Source organism: Lepidochelys kempii, chromosome 1 (assembly GCF_965140285.1).
Source record: "Lepidochelys kempii isolate rLepKem1 chromosome 1, rLepKem1.hap1, whole genome shotgun sequence".
NCBI lineage: Eukaryota > Metazoa > Chordata > Testudines > Cheloniidae > Lepidochelys > Lepidochelys kempii.
Genome location: NC_136380.1, coordinates 266,174,054 through 266,186,786, shown reverse-complemented (window position 1 = coordinate 266,186,786; position 12,733 = coordinate 266,174,054). Strand labels below are relative to the sequence as shown.

Genomic DNA, 12,733 nt, shown 5'->3' with positions numbered 1-12,733 from the left:
TTTCAGCCCAAGGCAGTTTTCTTTTTTCCTTTTCTTCCTCCTGAGTTCCTTTGCTGAATGGCTGCAGCACTGCACTCTGAATCCAGTTTATTTTGCCTCCACATGAGAGCGCAGTTTTAAGTTCACTGGCCTCCCTTACAGAAAGCTTCAGAATGTGAGAATTTCCATTCAGAAACTTTGGGGAACATCAGATAAATTGGATTGGCAGTTGTTGCTGTTGTTAAGAACCAGGCCATGGGTGATCTTGCCTAATGGTCAGGTCAGAAGGCTGACCTAGTGGTTAGAGCAAAGGTGACCAGGTCTAGTGGCCAGAGCCCAAATCAGGAGCCTAGTTATTAAGTCTAGGGAGTGAGCTGGAGCCAAGGAAGCAGGAGCCAATAGGGTGACCAGATGTCTCAATTTTATAGGGACAGTCCCAATTTTGGGGTCTTTTTCTTATATAGGCTCCTATTACTCCCCACCCCCTATCTGGTTTTTCACATTTGCTGTCTGGTCACCCCAGGAGCCAAGGACCAGAGCCATGGTCAGAAACCAAATTCCAAACCTATGGAGTGAACTGGAGCTGAGAGCCAGGAATCAGGAGCCAAGAGTCAGAGCGGAAACCAGGAACGAGAAGCCATGGAGAGGGAACCAGGAGCAGGAGGCAGGAGCAAGGGTCAGGAGCAAGTGCCTGGAGCAAGGAAGGAGCTGAGAGCAAAAGGAGCCAGACCAGAAACACAGTTGTGGGAGTGGAATGCTATTGAGCAGCCAGGGACCCTGGGCTGCTGCAGGATTAAAGAATGTGCTTACTGGTGTCTTCAGCCAATCAGGAGCTCAGGATCATTACCGACTCAGCTGAGGGCAAAGAGGTGGGTCTGGGTTCGGCTGTGGATCCCTGACCTTTGTTGACCTTTCTTTTAGGACAACCTGTGGATATGATGTTTTGGACCTGTATTAATTCTGGCTTCCTCAGAATATCTGAGCTTTCCCTCTCCCCGCCATGCGTTGTTACTAACACCTAAACAGTCTCTTTGAAATTATTCTAATCCATTTCATGGTATGGCAAAAATCCATCCTTGACAATTTTTTAAAGGATATTAAAATCTAAAATCATTTTTAATTGCAAAATATGTCCATTTGGGAGTATTCAGATTTACATTTCACATTCGGGTCCATATAGAACCCAAGATCCAGCCCGCAGTGTGAACTATACCGTGTAGTAGGATTAGGAGCAATTTCCCCTGCTGGTGGAATACTTAAATGCACCTGACTTAAATCCACAGATTGGGTAGGCTCTTATTTTTTAAAACTCCATAAAGGTGCATATTTCCAAACCTGTATATCTCTACTACAGATTTCCTCAAGTCTTTCTGTAGTAGGATACACATCATATGCACCAAAATATTTAATCCAACAATAATTTTAATTGATGAAACTTTTACATATACATGCCACATAGATCTGCTACTATGTAGGTCCAATAATATGTTGAAAACCGTACTGATTTTCACAAGGCTAATTGTGAACAAAATCCCAGCAACAAAATCCCTGTTTTTAAGACTTTAGTATGCTTTCCTTTTTAGGGTAAAATAAAATAAATCTTTGAAGAGGTGGCAATTTTCAGTGCTTCTCCTGTATACATAATAGATCATGGCTAGCAGATTTTGGGTTAACAATACTAGAAGGTAGGGGCAAATTAAGTCTCAAACTTTTATTCTGTGTTGTTTGTTTGTTTGTTTATTTGTCCTGACTTTAGTATGACTGCAGAGACATAGAAGCCAGTGTATCTGAACGGCAATGTGAAGACCTCATATTGGGTACCTTTCATGCTTTATCCTTTGAAGGGAAGCCACAGCACATGCAGTCAATTTATTTGTGTAGGTGAAAATAAAGCCTCACTGGGGTTAAGAAGCAGATTACCCTATGAGTGTTCTTGTATAAGCAGTGGAATGTGAGGTTTGCCTCAATGTTCTGCTGTCAGTGCTTTGGTCAACTGTCATGCTGACACAGCTCAAGCTCTTCTGATTGGTTGTTTGCAATGACTGATTAAGAATATTGATGCGGTCTCTCGGTTCCTTTCCACTTGGAAGAGAATTCGGTTTTCCCCACCCCCAGGCCACCTCTAGGATGCAAGTAATTGTGAGACTATGAAGATCGAAACAGAGCAGCCTGAGTGACTGAGGAAATACAACAGTCTGTTTTAACGGCAGAGCTATGTAGCAGTTTTCTTCAGACTTCTTAACATAGATTATACAGCACAAACTGCTTATAGGTTTTGGAAGGCTGTGAGAGGACTTACTGGTTGTATACTAGTATTTTTTGTATATCATCACACTATCTTGCCTGTGTCTGGACAGCTGTGGTCAGAGCTTCATTTGGATGTCTTTCTTTTGAAGATACATAAAAAGGATCCTTAATCTGATTCTCTTTGGATCTTTCTATTTTGATGGTAAGTGCCAGCATGTATTGGCTGAGCATAGCTTCTTTGCTGCAGTGCTCTCTCCCTCTCTCCCTCCCCTTTTATTCTCAGCTAAGCCTAGTGACCTTCATTCAGTAACTAATACTCATTTTCATCTGCTTCATGTTGCAGTGTTTTTAGCCAACTGAAATAAAACTTTTTCTTTATTTTTCTCCTGAAAACCTGCGCTTTTAAATACCAGTTGAAGTCTGAGTCCTATCTCTTTGTCCTTGAAACAGGAGGCATGGGAACGTGTTCATGGTTGTAAGCGGCAGCAGTGTTACAGGCATTCGGTGTAACTGAATGAAATTACAGATTTGATAAAGGTTACTCATGCATACAGGTCTGCACCACAATACTGGAAGGACAAAAAAGCCTGCACTTGACTAGCCATCTAGAAAACTCTGTAATTCTTCAGCTTTAAGTGTGGTGCACACGTGTGGATTGTGCCAATGATTGCTATCCTCACCATAGTTAAGGAAGGTTCTGTCCGTATTTCCAGTATAAACCCTTCTGTTCAGGCATCTGCAAGTTGGACGGTAAAATTCACTCTGAGCTGACCCCTAAAAACCTACTCTGAGTGGGCTGGGGGGAGAGCTGACTGAATGAGCTACCAGGTCTTTCCTTCTGTAATCTGTGTGATTCTAAATTCTTCACCTTTGAAAGTGCTTTTATAACGCTTCAGAGGAAAAAATGCCTTTACGTTACAATAACAGAAACCATTCGCTTGCTTCATCCATGCTTCATGCTATGTTAACAAGTCTGTTTTTAAAAACAAAAAATAGGAAGGTTGTTATTTAGTCTGTAACGGAAAATATGTCCTGGAGGTATTTGTTTCTAAAAAGAGGTTGAGCCATTGAGGATTAAAATGATGACAGCACAACGGCAAACTGGTACCTTTTTTAAAGAATATTTTTACAGCATATTTGGTAGCAGGAAGCCATAGTATGCAAATATTTCTTATGACTAAATGTATTTCATATTGTGACTCCATAATGTGGATTATCTATGTATGTCCATTGTACAGTGTAAGAATAATAAACACTTTGCTAAGTCATCGGGGGTCCACTGATAGGGTAGGATACAACACTACAGTTGAAGCTTGTTACGGGCTGATGTAAATCCTTGCACAGCTACCTACAAGCAAGGCAACATGCAGATATGTTGCACCCCTTTTGTTCACTGAAGCAGGATAAGGGCAGAGTTTCTTTTAACTCGGAATTTTCTCTTATCAGGGTAGGCTAGAGAGATGCTGCTGCCTGGAATTATTACCTATAATTATGGATTCCTTAATAAAGAAATCTTTTGTTAGTGATGTAGCCTGTGATCTAGAGTACGTGTTTTATTTGCTTAACTGTAGATGTTTATCTTTCTCCTCCAAAGTGAGTGAAGACTTTAAATATTGCCATATAACCACCTGAATCTCTTTCCAACACTTTGGGCCCAATCCGGCCTTTATTGATAGGAGGAGGCAGGGCTTGCTGTTTGCGCAGTAATTGCAGGAGGTGCTAGATGCTATGGTGATGGGGCCATATACATACCTGTATGTGTGGGTAGCTGCACTGTGTGGTGGGGCACACACTACTTCTCCTCTGAAACAGAGCAGCGTGCGCCAACATTTAGCATGTGTTGGAGAGGACACCACACGCTCCAGACTGTTGAGGTCTGGGTAGGCTCCCTAACATGCAGACCCAGACATCTTGAGAGGGTGATGCACCGGTTGGTGCAATACCGTTTCCTGTCTCTCTCCCTACTGTGCTGTTGAGTGCTGGAGTTCTGCTGAGTCCTAGGTTTGGGATCCTGCCCTGCTGCTGTATCTGTGGGAGGTAAAGATGTCTGTTATCTTTCTCTATTAAGACACCTGTGCAGTACAGAGAAAGGTTTCATCCTTTCAGAATGTTTTAGCAAAGCGCTTCTAAAGTGCTTGGGTGCTGCATGCTACCAAAAATATTCTGTGCTTTCAAATGCATGGGGATTATTGTGTTTTTTGATGTGGGTAATAGAGGCTATTTGGATTATTTTCTTTCCATTTTATTAATTTCTGGTGACTGTAATTAAAATGTAGAAGTAACTTTGTGTTTTTGAAACCAGCAGGAGTCTTTCTAATGCACACATGGAACTATCAACTCCAGTGCATTACTTTTGACAGAGTAGATTCAGATCGCTGTTGACATACAGTATTGACTGAATATAACATAATTGTGTGTGTGTGTGTATATGTAAAACTATATCCACACATACTGTTTTGTTCCCTGTAATATTTTTGTAAATTTTATTTAAAATATATACAAAATAATTTGTAAAAATGCTTGCACAAGTCTGGGTAACTGATTCAAGGCAGCTGAATTTGAGAACTTTTAAAGATTAGAGTTAAAAAATAACACATTATACTGTACATACTTTAAAAAAGATTATTAGAAAACCACATTTTTTCCCGCTCCCCAAAACAACGTCTCCTCTCAGCAAACAGCTAACCAGGCCTTCTCTCAAAAATGACACATACATTTGAAAAATGAATTTCTTGCAAAAGTTATTTTTGATTATTTCTTAAAAACTAGACACAAAACCATGTCTTACCAGTGCAATGACAAATAGTTGAAAAGCCAAAACTACATCAGAATATGTGTTCCCACTTACCTTTTTCTAAAAAGTTTTCCATGTTGGGGAGAGGGAGAAGAAATTATCAAATTTACTTTATCATAACTTAGCTCCTCAATATTGAGAGCTGAATCTTGCAATAGAATGTGCTAGTGTGGACCCTTATGTCTATGCTCTGTCCACTTAAATCAACAAACTGTACGTCTCTGTCGATAGTCTGTGTTAGCAAATCGCACTGCAGGATCGGGGTGTAAAACATAATGATGGAAAAAATATGGGGGCTAAGGATGAGGGGGAAATTGCTAAAATAACATTGTCTTCATAAGTATAAATGCTTTTTAATTCTCATAAAGCTCTGAAGAAATGCTCTGATTTGGGGCTGCGCACACAGTTCTTCCCTGTCTCACAGCATGGTGTCATGTTAATTCCTTTGCAGAGTGTCTGAAGTCTGCATAGAAAACAACTGCAGGGGAAAAAAGAAAAAAAGGAAAAAGCCCTGTTCCTTAGTGAGCTAAAAACACCCATTGGTCTGATGAAGTCTCTGCATTATTTTTTCTGTATATATTTAATGTGCATTCTTCATCTTGATTTGGCCATGGGAGCAGGTTCTTTAAAGGTTTATACTCACCTAAGACTATACAGATACTCAATCCTACACATTTATAGCAAATATTTAACATACAGAAGAACTACATTTACAAATAGCTCACTTGATTTCCATGTAACTTTTTCCGTTTTCTTGCTATGTATTTCATCACATCCTTTTCAGCTGCAAATATATTGTCTTTTCTTTTTCTGTTATACACAGTGCTGTCTTTTCTCTCCTGTGAAACATAAACTCCAAATGTTTCAGTATTATAAATGACGTAAAAATTACCCTATCTTATGATCCTGTCCTGTAGCGGACATTCAGACACTTTAAACTACTCTCCCATAACTTATTAGGCAAACCTGACCACAGACCAAATTCAGGTCTCAGTTACACCCCTGTAAATCTGGAGTGACTCTATTCAAGCCAACGGAGTTACTCCAGATTTATATTGGTGAAACAGAGTAAAATTTGGCCCCATGCCTATTCGGCTAGGGCAAATTATTAAAGTAATCTCTTAATCCAGCGTTTCCCAAACTTTTTTGGCCACGGAACTCCTGGTATATATTTATGGAACACTTCTAATATTATTTTCTAGTCATTTGGTTTTCAAATAAAAATGGCATTATTTATGCTCAAATATATTTTATTTTATAAAACAAGCAAAAATACAAATTTAAAATAACTTGAACTAACCATTTCTAACTGGAAAGCGCGTATAAAGCAGTACAAAAATCAGGTGCAAGACCCTTTTTTTAAATTACGATTCTTTCCCGGAACACCAATTCACACCATGCGGAACACCAGCGTTCCGCGGAACACAGTTTGGAAACGCTGTCTTAATCTATAGGTATATTTGTTTTGGGTTTTGTGAATATGAAACTCTATGAGAAATTTAAATGGAGTAATTTTCACTTTTAAATTACTGCATAAATATTTATTCTGTGATTGGCATATCTCTCTCTTCAAAGTTGAGTCAAGCCAATTTTATTTCAGTGGTAATACTAGATCAAGAACTTTACATAGTTATCTCATTTACAATAACGCTCAAATCAAGCTGTTTTAAATTAGAAGTCTAGAACTGGGATTTACCAGATAGTTCTTATAACATGAAATGGAAAGGATTCCAATATCACAACACATACCGTCTTCAAGGGTCCTCTCTATAAGACCTACAAGACTTGTGCACCATTAAGTGGTGCCTAGGCACATGAATGAATTTTGTCCCAAGAAAACACAGGTAGTGAAAGCTTTTTCATTATGCCTCTCTTCCATGTAAAAGGGAAAATGTAGATATATCTTAAAATATATATGTAGGATGGTGTTTGGGGGTTGCTGGGCAACTCCCCAAGGCAGGAGCAAAGCTGGCTTCTGCAGGAGAAGGTGGATAGCTAGTGAGAGCAGGCTGGAAGCTTAGGGCAGGAACAGGGGCAGGCTGAAAGCCGGGGTAGGCCATAACACCATGAGGAAGAGTTTCCAGCCATGTGATGACATTGCACAGACTGGCTTGCCGCTCTTCCTGTGGGATTTAATAGCTGTCCCTGGGGGTCATCTGACCCAGTCCTTGCTCACACCTGCTGATGCACACATGAAGGATGAGTCATCGCAGGTTCTGCCGAATGATGACTCATTGAAGGCTATAGTTGAGGGCTTACCTCATATTACCCCCTCTTCAAGAGCATCTCTCAGGTGTCTTTGGACCAGGCTTGTCAGGACTAGGTTGATGAAATTCATGGACAGCTTGGATGTCAGTAGCCCAGTTCCCACCAGCATTCCTCTAGGCCATATCCCTCCCTCTCTCCCAGTCAACCAGGTATAGGACCTTTTTCTGAAAGATCTTGGAATCAAGAATTTGCCTTATGCGATACTCCTCTTGTCTCTGCACCATGACAAGAGGGGTGATGAGGCTGTTTTCATCTGGGGAGGCAATTGGGTATGTGTTTCATTAAAAGGAAGACATGAAACACAGAGTTCACTTGCATCCTGGGGGGCAACTGGAGACAGAAGGTGACCAGGTTATTTTGTTGAATGACCAAAAAGGGACCAAGGTACCAGCAGTCAAGTTTAGTCAAGTTTTAAGGAGGGATAGGCAGTGTCCGTATGTTGTGTGGACAGCCATATCTTGTCCCCAACAGTAGCTGGAGGGGCAACTCAATGATGGCAGTTGGTGAAGCGTTTATAGTCCTCCTTGGCAGCATCCAACTGGGGTTTCCGTTCCTCCTGGACATGGTGGAGGTGTTTAGCAAGGTTAGAGGCTGCAATGATGTGGGAAGTCAGTGATAGGGATGGTTGGAATCAGAGGTGAAAGCCATCGTTGGAAAAGAAAGGGCTTTGGTAGGTGAATTTGTGATCAGAGTTGTTACAAGCAAATTCTGCAAAAGGTAAAAGTTGGACCTGTCATCCTGGTGGCGATTAATAAAACAACAGAGATACTGCTCCAAAATTAGATTCACCCATTCCCATTGTCCATCCGTTTGGGGGGTGATATGCTGTGGAGAGGTGCAGGTTGATGTTCAAGAGGCGGAATAACTCTTGCCAGAAGTGGCAGACAAATTGTGATCCGTGGTCAGACATGATGTTGGAGGGTAATCTGTGGGGCTTAAAGACAGGATCAAGGCACAAACAGGCTGTCATATGCACTGTGGGGATCTTCCAATAGCGCATGAAGTGGGCAGGAGATTAATGACTACTAGTATGGCTGTGTGGTCCTGAAAGTTGGGGAGGTCTACAATGAAGTCCATAAATATGGACTCATAGGGTAGGGAAGGAGTAGGTAGTGGGACCGTGGTGCCCAGAGATTTATTACAGTGGACCTTTGTCCAGCAGCATACCTTGCAAGAGTCAACGTTGGCCCTAACGGAGACATGCAATCTTGGCCAATGGAAATGCCGCAAAATCAATGTTATCATCTTCCACTGCCTGAAGTGGCTGGCTGGAGTGAGTCATGGCATAGTTAGAGAATTGCAAGGTGAGACGGATCTTCTGGGACATAAACACAGTCTCAGAATAATATTATCCCAATGGTCTTGGTGACACTCCCAACAGTTGTGCAAGAGCATGAGTCCCAATTTCATGGCAGACTGTTAGAAAACCAGGTCACAAACCCCAAATTAGTCATGAGTTCTAAACTTAGATTTCACCAACAAACTGCCCCAAGTGCAAACTCTTCAAGCACTTTAACAGCCTCAAATGGAGTCACAGACAGTCTCCTTGGATACTCCAGTCTGTCTTGCCACCCAGACAAGGTGGCCCTTACGATCAAGAATCACAGCAATATTCAGGTTACTCCCAGTCCCAAAGGTCGAGTCACTTACCCTATGTCAATTGCATCTTAGATTTCGCACCAAAGATAACACTTGTAGCCAATCCTATAATAAACTATATGAATATTTACTAAATAGGAAAAGGAAATTAGAGAGTTATTTACAAGGTTAAAGCTAGCAAATATAGAAACACAAATGTGTTAGTCTTAGGTTTTAAAGGGTAATAGAGGCTTCTATAATCAGCAAGCTCTATTTGTCTTTTAGGACCTTAGAGACTAACAAATTTATTAGAGCATAAGCTTTCGTGGGATACAGCCCACTTCATCGGATGCATAGAATGGAACATATAGTAAGATGAACATACATACAGATAAGTTGGAAGTAAGCTTATGCTCTAATACATTTGTTAGTCTCTAAGGTGCCACAAGTACTCCTGTTCTTTTTGCGGATACAGACTAACACGGATGCTACTCTGAAACTTGTCTTTTAGGGTTAACCCTGGCTAAGCAGCTGGGGATCTCTTGGTTTTGTTCAGGAAACTCCTTGCCCGTCCCCTACAGTCCCAGCAACAGAGCTGCTTAGTTCTTTTTGTTTTGGGTTTTTATCCCCTTCCCTCCATGTGCTCTCAACTGCAAACTCAGCTGGTGGGAGGAGTCCACTTGCATGACTCATCTTCACAAGGAAAAGAGCAGAACAATAAGAGTCTTTAGTTCTTTTGCTGATGATTTCTCAATCCAGATGTAGAGAGTTTCAAGGTGTAAAAAACAACCATAGCCTTTGTTTTGGGAGGAGCATACAATTTCTGTAGAAGAGCATCTCTTCCTACTAATTAATGTCCCTCTCCTGTATGGTGATTTGGTGATTCATACAGTCAGACGCTCACACTAGACCTGCCTAAATATTACATTACAATATGGAATACAGATATTACAAGTAAGATTAATGCATGCAGCTCACTAGCTTTTGATAGAGTCCAAACATTTTCTTATAATTCTAATGTCTATCCCAGAGGCATGCAAGCTACAGCCCACAGGCCGTGTCTGGCTCATCAGATCTTTTAATCCGGCCCTCAAGCTCCCGCCGGGGAGCAGGGTCAGGGGCTTGCTCCTTGCCGCGTGACTCCTGGAAGCAGCGGCATGTCCCCCCTTTGGCTCCTGCACATGGGGGCAGCCAGGGGGCTCTGCGCACTGCCCCCTACCAAGTGCTGCCCCCGCAGCTCCCATTGGCTGGGAACTGCGGCTAATGGGAGCTGCAGGGGCGGCAACTGTGGACGGGGCAGTGTGCAGAGCTGCCTGGCCATGCCTCCACCTAGGAGCTGGAGAGGGGGACATGTTGCTGCTTCTGGGAGCTGCTTGAGGTAAGTGCCAACTGGAGCCTGCACCCCTAACCTCGTCCCGGGCCCAAACCTCCTGCACCAGCCCTAATCCCCCATCCGCCCTCACAACCCCTCGGTCCTAACCCAGAGCACCCTCATGGAACCCCAAACCCCTCATCCCCAGCCCCCCCACACCCTAATCCCTTGCCACAGCCCAGAGCCCCCTCCCATACCCTGAATGCCTCATTTTTGGCCCTACCCCAGAGCCCACACCCCCAGCCAGAGCCTTCACCCCCAATTTCGTGAGCATTCATGGCCCGCCATACAATTTCCATACCCAGATGTGGCCCTGAGGCCAAAAAGTTTGCCCACCCCGACCTATCCCATAATATTAACCCACAAGTGAGCCAGACAGATTTCAGCTTTGAATCTGTCAGTGTTTAGTTGAGACGGGGGGAACTTGGCATGAATTGGCACTTGATCTGCCAGTGTTACAGTCTTTACCTGCTGCGAGGGACTCCCTTTTGTGTGACAACACAACTCCCCTGCTATTGTGATAGCACAGCCCCTGGATTGCATAAGCGACCCTGTCTGTCTCCATGATGAAAAACTTGGATGGGTGCATTAATACGGGTGTTGAAGTGAAGGCCACCTTCAAGTTATTCAAAGGCCAGTTGAGCCTCCAGTGTCCAGAAAAAGGCAGAGGGCAAACAAGGTGCAATTTATTTCAGCTGTGACTGGGGCCGGCCCCAGAACTGGACTTGCAAGTGGGGCTGATGTGGGGGGGGTCTGCTAGTGTTGGGGCACATGCTAGGGTTTCCAACTTTCTAATTTCTGAAAACTGGACACTACAGCAGGAGTGGAACTGGAACCTCCTGCTCCGCCTCTTCCCCCAATGCCCTGCCCCTGCTCCACCTCTTCCCTTGAGGCCCTGCCCCCAGCGCCTCTCCTACCCTCCCCCTGTAGCTCATTGCTATCCCCCGTCTCCCTTCCTCTTCGCTTGATCCTCTCCATCTCCCTCCCCCTCACCTCCCCAAGCTGGGCTTCCTCTGCTCCAGGGCTGGGACAGGAGCTGCAGCCCCTGACACAGAGCCTGCTGCCTGCCCACGAGATGCAGGTAAGAGGCAGTCCCGGCTGATCAAGGGCTGGTGCTGGTTGATGACCTGGCACCTTCCCTTCCTGTGGTAACTGGATTTTGGTGTCTGTTCAGTACATCTGACTGGACACTGGATAGGTCCCTTTTTGACTGGATTGTCTGGTCAAAAACTGGATACCTGGCAACCCTAGCACATGTGAGTAGTAGAGGGGGTCTGTCTGGGGACTCTGATCCCCTTGTTATGTTCAGCCATGATCCCTCTATCAAGGCTGAACAAGGTCATTTACTGGTATCATGGCCGGCCTGAATGTGCGGCGGCACCCTGAAGCAAAGTGGCCGCACCCTCCACAGTACAGACAGAGGCCAATCCAGCACTGGGACTCTCTCTCAGTCTGTGTGGCATCTTTGAATGGTGTGGATTTTCATGGGCTCTGGTCTGGTACTGGGCAGAATGCATTTTCAGGGGGTTGTGGTACTAGGCTGGGGTCCAGTGTAAGTCCTCCTCTTCTCCAGGCATTGCTCAAGCAGCCTGTTGTCTACTGGGATACCAAGCTTGAGGTAGGATGACAACTCAGCAGGGGGGTTGACCTGAGCCAGCTTGTCCACTATGGTGGTGCTCAGCCCTGGAGGAAAGTAATAAAACTCTACTGCCTTATTCCAGGCAGTATTGGCAGACAGATGCTGGAGGTGGGCTGCAGAGACTGAGACAGACTGTGAACTCTGCGTGAGGAAATGCAGGGCGACTTTGGTGGTCTGGGCCTCCTGGGCCATCAAATATGAGCAGGAAGAATTAGATGAATTCTTTGAAATGGTCCAGAAATGAGTCGTCCTGTTTCAGAAGGGGATATCCAGTCCAGGGCTTCTCCTGTTAGTAAACTGATAATCAGCCCCACCTTTGCCTGGTCATTTGAGTACCGGAACAAAGAGGCACATAAAAAGAACCCAATATTCTTTTTCTTTTTTAAAAAAAAACATGTCATGACTGGAGGATGTATAACTCGTGATTTTAAAATTCTTATGGTTGTCAAGCTATTTTGGGGTTGTAGATGTGCCTTCATTATGTTGTGAAGGCCAAAACTATAACTGAGTTCAAAAAAGAATTAGGTCCATCAATGGCTGTTAACATAGATGCTCAGGGATGCAACCCTATCCTCTGGGTGTCCCTAAATCTCTGACTGCCAGATGCTAGGAGTGGACGACGGGATGGATCACTTGATGTTTGCCTGTTCTGTTCATTCCCTCTGAAGCACCTGGCACTAGTCACTGTTGGAAGCAGATGCTTTGGAAAATCCCATTAGGCACATATCTGCATCTTTAGGCACCTAAATACCTTTAAAAAAATGACTCTCATAGATAGACTCATAGATATTAAGGTCAGAAGGGACCATTATGATAATCTAGTCTGACCTCCTGCACAATGCAAGCCACAGAATCT

General features: G+C 43.7%; 1 protein-coding gene across 6 annotated transcripts in view; it reads left to right on the top strand.

The window, feature by feature from the left end:
• The first annotated feature begins 2,117 nt into the window (after positions 1-2,117).
• The window catches only part of ANO4 (anoctamin 4), a 288,655-nt gene continuing 278,039 nt past the window's right edge, over positions 2,118-12,733 (top strand). For all 6 annotated transcript variants that reach the window (XM_073327406.2, XM_073327405.2, XM_073327407.2 and 3 more), the window contains exon 1: positions 2,118-2,428. The gene's annotated coding sequence lies outside the window, so the exon portion shown is untranslated. The remainder of the gene's footprint in view (positions 2,429-12,733) is intronic.